Source organism: Emydura macquarii, unplaced genomic scaffold, assembly GCF_026122565.2.
Source record: "Emydura macquarii macquarii isolate MOO-44397 ecotype Brisbane River unplaced genomic scaffold, CSIRO-AGI_Emac_v2 contig_1253, whole genome shotgun sequence".
Classification (NCBI taxonomy): Eukaryota; Metazoa; Chordata; order Testudines; family Chelidae; genus Emydura; species Emydura macquarii.
Genome location: NW_027131390.1, coordinates 39,248,409 through 39,257,710, shown reverse-complemented (window position 1 = coordinate 39,257,710; position 9,302 = coordinate 39,248,409). Strand labels below are relative to the sequence as shown.

General features: G+C 48.7%; 1 long non-coding RNA gene across 1 annotated transcript; it reads right to left on the bottom strand.

Moving 5' to 3' along the window:
- Positions 1-218: 218 nt before the first annotated feature.
- On the bottom strand, positions 219-4,517 carry LOC137153340 (uncharacterized). Its single transcript, XR_010919762.1, has 3 exons — positions 4,056-4,517; positions 1,930-2,059; positions 219-1,010 (listed from the first exon to the last, which is right to left on the bottom strand). It is a non-coding gene; the product is annotated as an uncharacterized lncRNA (long non-coding RNA).
- Between the last annotated feature and the right edge of the window lie 4,785 nt (positions 4,518-9,302).

Below are 9,302 nucleotides of genomic sequence, written 5' to 3'. Positions count from 1 at the left end.
CAGTTTAATCTCATTTTGTGCATTGGCCTTTCTAATTTTGTCCCTAAATACTTGTGCTATTTGTTCATATTCATCCTTTGTAATTCAACTAGTTTCCACTTTTTGTAGGACTCTACATTTAATGTGATCCCCATTAATAATCAAGTATCAGAGTGTGAAAACTGAAGATCTGTGGGTTTATCTATACAGGAACCCTCAGGAAAATTAATCTGAATTAACTCAAGGTGTGAATTTAAAGTGGATTAGTTAAACCACATTAAACCCTTTTGTCGATGCTCTTACCCAGAATTAAAACAACCTTAATTCAATTTAGTTTAATTCACTTCAAGTGAATTAATTAACATCAAGTGAATTAAGATAAAGTGACTTTAATTCAGTTTAATTCTGAATAAAAGCATCCACACGGGGCTTTAATGTGATTTAACTAATCCACTTTAAAAAAATTTTCAGGCCTAGTCTGCCCTTACAATTTAGGTCGCCACAGGTATCCAGCCCCCTGACTGACAGAGCTATGCTGACCTAAATCCCAATGTGCATGCAGCTCGAATGCTTCATCTGACACAGCTGCCCTTGTCTGGGGATGAGTGTTCTGACTCTGACTGAAAAAACCCTTCTGTCAGTGTAGGCTGAACACAGTGAGGTTATATCAGCACAGCTATGGTGACATCCCTGTGCCGGGATAGTCTCCATAGCGTAGACAAACCCTCAGAGTAGCTTTTCTGAGTGTTCCCATGTAGACAAGCCCTACAAGTCATTTGGAAATATGAAATTCAATTTGGGTGTTGGGAGAATGTTTTTCATTAAAATAAAACCAGCAATGTGAAAATAAGTGACAGGGAAATAAGTAACAGCTGATTTCCTATCTGTGGAAGATGCATACATAGAACTTCCTGGGCAAGCTTCCGTGAGTGGGCCCACGCACACCTGGGCCCAGCTGGTATCTTGGCACTGGGCTGAGAGGACATAGACACGTCTGGAAGTTCCTCTGGTCTCTTCAATCCAAAAGAACCCTGAGCAACCAAAGAAATTAGAAGAAAGTAAGTCACTGAAGAAAGGAAACAGTGGGAAAAGACGATGAGGAGTCAGGAAGATTGACCTCCTGAGATCCCTTCCAATCTTAATCTTATATGATTCTAAGGGGAAGGAAAATAAGGGTAACAAAAATAAGATTTCAACGTGCTGTAACTACAACCTACTCCTGCTTGAGGGAACAAGGCTTCTGGTTGTGGTATTTAAAAGCCAGAAAGTATTGAGTTGTGGGGGTGGGGACAAGGAAAGAAAGGCTATTCTAGGTGACTAGAACCATAAATCTCTCCAAAGATGGGCCAGGACCCCCAGCAGGGGTCACCAGTCACACCTCCTGAATTGAATAAAGCAAGATTCAAATAAAGAAATAAAGCTCCTGAGGGGACCAAGTGCAGGGCTTCTTCAGAACAAAAGGACACCCCAACCATTGCTGTTCTGTGTAGGTTCTTATACTACACTCGTCGCTGGAGTATCTTAGGCTATGTCTACACTACAGCCTATGCTGGCAAAACTTACGTCGCTCGAGGGGAGGGGGAGGCGAATATTCCACCTCCCTCAGCGACATGAGCACTTCTTGTCGGTGTAACTTGTGTGCACAGCACCGTGTCGATGGGAGAGCTTCTCTCACCTGGAACGTGGGGGGTTCTTTCTCAGCCTCTCCCAGGGGGAGAACTGTGCACAGTGCAGGGTCTAGTCATGATAGGGTGGTTTGGGGTCAGGTGATGTATTTATGTTAGAGAGGCAGGTCAGCCATGTCTTCACCCCAGACTCTAGACAGGAGGAAGCTAGCTGGTCTTTTCTTTCCGGGGAAGGACGACCTGACTTTTTAGACAAACGTAAACCATGCAGAATTGGGGCACAGAGGGAGCTGTGTAAGGTGCACTGCACTACGTGTACACTTACGTCATGCAGCAGAGAAGGAGCATGATCCCCAAGGCAAGGGGGAAGGCATACAGAGCTGCCCGGGGGAAGGACCCACGGATGTGGCTCCAGAGATCATCCATATAGTTTGCCAGCAAGGACCTGCGGACTCCTGCGGAGGTGACACGTTCTGGTCAACGAAAGAAGCAGCATGCTGGTGGGAGGGATTTGGGTAGAATAAAATCTGCTACAAGGATGTCTTTTGTAACAAGTACAGGGAGGCCCTGATCATTTACGTGCATTTCTGTCTGTGCGAGAGCCAATAAAGCACCACATGGACGAGTCCCTGCTGCCTCCCCACGTGCCCAGCCAGTTTACCTCACCCACCTTGTCTCGCCATAACCCGGCCAGCCAGGAATGGATCGCTCTGAGGACTGGTGAGAGAACATGGCACCTGACTGTGCTTCCCGTTAACTCAGTTGACCTCAGTGGGAACAGGACAGGGCCCATGGCATCTTGAACCTGTAGGACCCGTGGCATCTTGTGCCTTACTTTACTTGCCTGCATGTGGACCAGGCTGGTAGTGACCACCTGATGGCTTGTTAGTAGCCTACATTAAACCAGTGGGGCGTTTGGTAACATCAGAAGGTTCTAGCTTGGCACAGTAACTATAGACACATCCTCCTGACATCTGAGAGACAACTGAGATCCAGACCCCGGTGTCTTTTCCCGGCAGACTTATTGGTCCCAGAGCCACATGAGGCTTGGACCCTGAGCTGAACAGAGATGATTGGGAGAAGGTGGGGTCTGTCTCATTAGGGGTCAGAACCTGGAAGGCAGGTTTGAGAAAAGCCTTCGAAAGACTGTAACATCTCGATGGGCTCATCTGCATGGGGCTACTCAGGAAAGTTCATTCAAATTCACTTTTAAAATGAATGAGTTAAGCTTCATTAAAACCCTGTGTAGACACCCTCATTCATAAGTAAAGTGGCCTTAATTTGGTTTTATTTATTTAATTTATTTAATTCTGTGAGTTAAGCAAAACTGAATTCAGATGACTTTAATTCTGAAAGAGAGTGTGTCTACACAGGGGTTTAATACAGTTTAACTCATGCACTTTAAATCCACACCTTTAGTTAATTTGGATTAATTTTACTGAGTGTTCCCATGCAGACAGACCCTAACATTAATTGTTAAATGTTAGATTTTTCTGAGTCATTTGAATAGAGACCCAGAGGACCCATTTTAGTTGACCCTAGGAGTTGTTTGAGTCCCTTAGTGAGGCTTTTCATAAAAGTAGATTTAGAAAAGGACGAATATTCGGACCAATAAATCAGAACTTATTCTGAAGCAGGACTAGGGTAATAATTCAGTTCCTGTTCCATTCTCCCCTGCTGATTCTACTAATTCTATTGTGTTCGTTAGGACTAAGAATAAACTTATCTTTCCACTTTGCCTCACCTTGAGACTCTCTTTTGCAGTTATAAGGAACAGGAGCTCAAGGAAGAGATAAGTCTAGAGTCAATGCCCACGATGCAGATAACTTTTACTTCCACACAGAGCAATCAGAGAGATAACCCTGAACTCTGAGCCCTGTTTACAAGTGAAATAGAGGGTCATATAGGGGCAAGGTAAACAAATTACATTCTGCCCTCTTGGAACATTCCCACACCCTCTTTGGCACAGGAGCCGGCTGGGGGACTAGCTATGACTATTTTGTAACCACATCACACACACCCCTCCCACCAGGCACTAACCTGCCCCCTTGGCAGCAGCCTTAGCAAAGTGACAAAGAACTGAACAGGTCATGGCGCTTGAACCCCTCTCTCACCCCCAAAAGTGGTTCCTCTTAGATCCAAACGAGGTTAGTCACAGCTAGGGCCAATGTTACAGAGGCTCTTATGGATACACTGAGAATTTATAGCTCCAGGGCTGCAAATCCTGCCTCTTTCTGCAGCACTGAACTGACATCAAGGGAACAATACATCGCATATCCATCCTTTACCTCAGCCTGCAGAGCCCAGACATCAAAGGAGGGTGAAAGTATGTCATCTACGCATACTACCAGTGGATCTGGCCATGCCATTCTCCATTTCCAGCTCACAGAGCTGGATGGGCGGGGCCTGTCTCTGCCTAATGTGGCTTTAGTTGCTGATTTTGCTACTTACGTTGGATTTCCTGGCCTGGGTTTCCTCTCTCTCCCACAGCAAAGGGGAAAACTTTCCCCTTCTCCTGCAGAGCCAGCAGTCTCCTTGGACCTGGTTTCTGGGCTCCCCGCTCTCTGAACCTGAAGAGGTGACTGGGTGGCTGGGAGATGACCTCAGGCTTGGAGGTGGACTGATAGCAGGAGACAGAGGCAATCAGACAGACCAGCAGAGGCAACCCAGCCTTGTGCAACAGCCAGGCCATGGCTTCTTTCTGACGGGTGACTTCTCACAGGGCTGGATTCTCTGCACCTGCTTCAGACTGGCCCCTCACACACTTGCTCTTGGTCGTTAGAGATCCTTTGACCACAGGATGACTGAAAAGTTTAAACAGGTTGGGGCTTTGTTATTGTGAGAAGAGATTCATCAGTTGCTAAGGGGAAAATTTTCCAAACCCATTCCCTGTAGGAGACCAACATGCTGGTTGAGTAACTGGCCACATGGGGCCTGATCTAAAGCCCAATGAGATCAGTAGGGACCTTCCCTCTGATTTCAGTGGCCTTTGGAACAGGCCCAAATAATGCACAGCTGTGCCTGTCACGCCTCTTTGGATGTGCTCATGCAGGCTTAAGTGGGTGCAAATTGAAGCTCACATTTGAAAGTAGCCCCTTAATTCCCAGCTAGCTGGTCAGACAGGCTTTTAAGCGTATTTCTTACTTGTAAGAGCATCTCACTAAGAAAGATTCTGAATTTATAAATACAGAGGCAAGGCCTGAGCTATAAAGCTGGGATTCCAACATCCCACCGTTCGAGGATGGCTGGATCCAGGATTTGGATGATCCATGGAATCACACACTGTCATCTGATTGCAGGAGCTGTGCTGAGCGCTTGTTAGAAAGACTCTCGTGTGCATCCCCAAGGGAAGCAGGGCTGCTAGGATTCATGCTTCTTTTGTCCTAATGGTGCACGAGACAGGTTCATAACAATGAAAATGCAGCTGTGGGAACATATAAATGGAGAGAGCAAACTGCAGCCCTGCAGTTAACCATGGCATAAACAGCAGGGAAGAGGAGAATTGCTTTGAAATACGAAGAGACCCATTTAGGATCATAGCCAAGATAGAAAAGAACCTATTGAATCAGCTAGTCCACACTCCTGCCAGAAGCAAATGGAGTCCCCCAACAGAGAATGTATCTGATATTAAATTGACACCGCATCTGGTCATTATAAATATAGCTGGCAGACACAGGTTGCTGGAAAAGAGCAGTGCCCCCTCTTTACCCTGCACCCCCACAAGCTGCAGATGCTGCATGGAGAATATAACAGACGACTTCTCCCCATATCTGAAACTCATGGGGGCATTAAATACATTCAGCCAGTAGAGGGACTGTAGGTGTAAGTAATAGCCCTCCCGGGCAGACCATGAAAGGACAAGGATGATCGTGTAGTTAAAGTACTGGGCTGAGATGCTGGAGCTCTGGCTTCGATTCCTAGCTACGCCATAGAATTTGCTAGGTCAGTCTGTCTCTCTCGGCCCTGGCTCCTCACCTGTAAAGTGGAGGTAATAGCTCTGCCCCACCAGACGGAGGTTTTGGGAGAATAAATACTTGGGAGGTGCTCAGATACTACAGCTGGGGCTGTGTAAGTAGATAGATAAATGTAATAATAATAGCTCTGAGCGTTTCTATAGCGCTCTTCATCTGTACTCTAAAAAGGAGGGCAATGCCATGATCCCCATTTTACAGATGGGGAAACTGAGGCACAGCAGTCACCCAGCAAATCAGTGGTAGGGTAGGAACTGACCCCAGCTCCTAGTTCAGTGCCCTATTCTCTAGGCTACCCTGCCCCCCTCACACCCTGGTGAACTTTACATAGGGTGTCCCATTTTTGGGTCTGGTTCTGTATTTTATAAGAACATAAGAACAACCCTACAGGGTTGATGGTCCATGGTCCAATGGTCTATCTAACCCAGGATCCTGTCTTCAGACAGTGGCCAGAGCCAGGTGCTTCCAGGGGAATGAACAGATCAGAGCAATCATCAAGTGATTGATTTTATGCAGCACATGATTCATTCTGAGACTAACAAATTATTGCTAATTAATGTTAATTTTTCCCTTACATCAGTCTCCCAGCTCTGTTTTTAGTGGCCCCATGCAATATGTGTTGATAACCCAAACTTATAAGAGAGGGTTTGAAATTACCGATATCAAGTGTCTCCCCTGGACACAGTGCTTCCTACTCATGCACAGGGTTGAAAAGACCAACACTCTTTGGGTTGAAAAGTAATTTCCCTTCAGGATGTACCAGGAAGGACTTGGTGATGGGTTTTTGCCTTCCTGGGAGCATTGAGGGTCTATTTGTTAGGGTCTGGGCTTTTATTCCTGTCCCTAGATACATTTTAATTTCCTAAAGCGTTTAAAAAGAAAAAAAAAAATCCCTCACACACTGAAGGGCAACAAAACACAAAATGGGACATCACATGTAGAGTTCTCCAGTGACACATTCAGGGAATCTGGAGAGGACAGACCCTGGGAAACACGTCAGTCAGTGAGCTTAGATGAGCTAACGCTGAGGCATCGGGGAGGAAAGTGGGTCCCTTGCTCTCAAAAAGTGATCCATGGGGTGGAAAAGCTGGTGATCGCCAGGCCTTAAACCCAGTGATTCAGAGGAGACAGGCGATGGCTCCACTGCCCCCTGCTGTTTGGAGATCAGCACGGACTGCGAAGGGAATTTCCTGTTTGGCTGCCAAGGAGTCAGGGGAGAAGGCCGAGGAAAGCAACATGGGGTGCAGGGGTGAGAGTACAAGGCAGAGAGAAGGGGAGAGGATCTCCCACCCTTCTCCCTGGCTCGGTAAAGCTCCCAGCTCCCCTGCTGTCCCCCTGCTCTGCCGGGCCTGGCACTCCCTGGCCCAGCTCTCAGGTTGGCCCTTGGGTGAGGATGGGTCACCTCGCCCACCTCCTACATTGTTCTCCAGATGGCAGCAAGGCTGGGGTGCGGTGCTGAGGTGCAGCCGTCTGTCTGTCCCGTGTAGCGAGTACGTCCCTGGCCAGGGGATGGAAGCAGGCTGGACAAAAGGGAAGTAGCTCCACAGCCCTCTTCCTCAGGCGCTCAGTGCTGCAGGCTGGTGCGGCTCCCACTCTCCTGGGTGGCTAAACGGGGTCTCAGTGAAACCAGAGTCCAGCCCATCTGCTTCCTCAGAGGGCTGAGGCGAGGGGCGCGCGTGCCATGTACAGCACCCCGGTCTGCCTATTCTAGCACCCCACCTGCACAGTGCTGCCTTCCCCCCGGTCCGGGCTCAGCCCCACATCTGACAAGCCTCATAGCTGCTCTGGTGGAGGCTGGCTGGGGCACAGGAGGTCCTTGTCCCCTTGACGGGGGGGGGGGGGGGAGGGGAAGTCCAACTGGTCCACCACATTTCCCCCCAGCTCTCTGTGACAGCCCCCTTTTGTTTTAATCAACTTCAATCATGGGGGGAGGGGGGGTGCTGGGCAAGGACGGGGAGGAGGGGTCTGGTTATATATTTTGTAAGAGCAAAGAAATCCACAAAAAGATCAGGGGTGCCTTGGCAGCAATTGGCGTGGCCTGTGCGTCCAGCAGAGCCAGGGTCCTTCTGTATCACACTAGGGACTCCGTGACCTAGATTCTCAGGCTGTGGCTGTTATAGCTCAAGAAGTGGCTGCAAAGGTGTTTTTTTTGCTCTCCCAATCCTGGGCCAGCTGTGTTGACAAGCCAATCCCCTGAACAGCCTGAAGGCAGTTGTAAACTATAGAGCAGCGGTTCTCAACCTTTTTTTCCCGAGTACCACTCGGGCCAGGTACAGTCAGGTCAAGTACCACTTGACCTGTCTGTACCCGACCCTAGTATCACTCGGGAAAAAAAGGGAGGGGACCTGCGGCGGGGTTTCGCCGCGGCAACGGGAGGGATTTGCGGTGGGGTTTCGCGGCGGCGGGGAGAGACTTGCAGCGGCTTACATGGGGGAAACAATACCCGCCGCCGAAACCCTTCCGCCATTTGCCCATTTTCGGCGGCAAAGTTTCGCAAAGGTGGGTGGGAGGGCACTTCCGGCGGCGGATTCAGCGGCGCGGTACGGCTCGCGTACTACCCAGCCTTCTCGTAAGTACCACCGGTGGTACCTGTACCACCAGTTGAGAACCGCTGCTATAGAGGATGTAGCAAATACCTATGCGCCCCCTGCTGACAGATAGGAGTAGTGGTGATATAGGAGCCAATAGACCAGCTTTACGCCACTGATGAGCCGTATGTGATACTCCTGTAGAGCCAAAATCCATCAGCAGTACAGGACAAAGCAGCAAAGTTGCTGGGTTTGTGCTTGTTTTACTGCTGTTTGGAACCGAGTTACTCACATGGATACCTGAAGTCTAAGCAAGATCAGTCATAAGAAGAAAGGAGAGAGAGAGAAGAGAGGAGGAAGAGGCAGAAAGACAGAGAGAGGTTAAAAAAGAGGGAAATGGATAAACTGGGTTTGTGGGGGAAGGGGATGAAATCAGCAGTGAGATCCATGAGCCTCAGTACATAATATCTCAGAGGAGCTCCAGGGTGATGCATAATCCCTCCAGGCTGTCGTTTCTTGAAAGGGTGACCAGGGTTTGTTTCATAACATTGATTCTCACGCGCTTCCATGGCAGTTTGTCTGACTACGCTGGCTGTAAACTGACCAGGTTTCTGTAATCCTGAGATGCTTTTGCACAAAAGACCCTCTGTCCCCAGATCAGCCTAATTGCACGGTTAGCGCTTGCTATTGGTTTACCCCATGCAGCCGCTTGGGATCTGACCCTCAGCCGGTGTCACCTGCTGGTATTCTCTGAAGGCAACAAAACTATGTCAATTTATGCTAGCTAAGGATCAGGCCCTTTAACTCTGCAGAAGCTTTGAACTCTTGTTGCAAGATGACGTGGGGGCCAGGGCTTTGGGGAACTCTGACTTGTATCACAAGGGGAAACCAGGGCTTGTTTCCATTCCCCGCAAGAGGACACAGTTAAAGAGGCAGTTCTGAAAACGAGTCCTGGAGCCTGTCAGACTTTACAAACCCACCTGCCTCCATCCATCACTCCCCAGCTGTTATGGATTCACCTGACTTCTGCATGTTGCTGGCGTTGCCGCAGCGGGCTTGTGACTTGTCCCAAGGACTGCAGGCTTAGTGGAGTTTCCCTGTTCACATCCTGCTGCCTGTAACTTCAAGGCTGGCTTCACACTTTGGGAACACTCCAGAGTGGACACTTCCTGACTCAACCCTCTCGCCGACTGATTGAT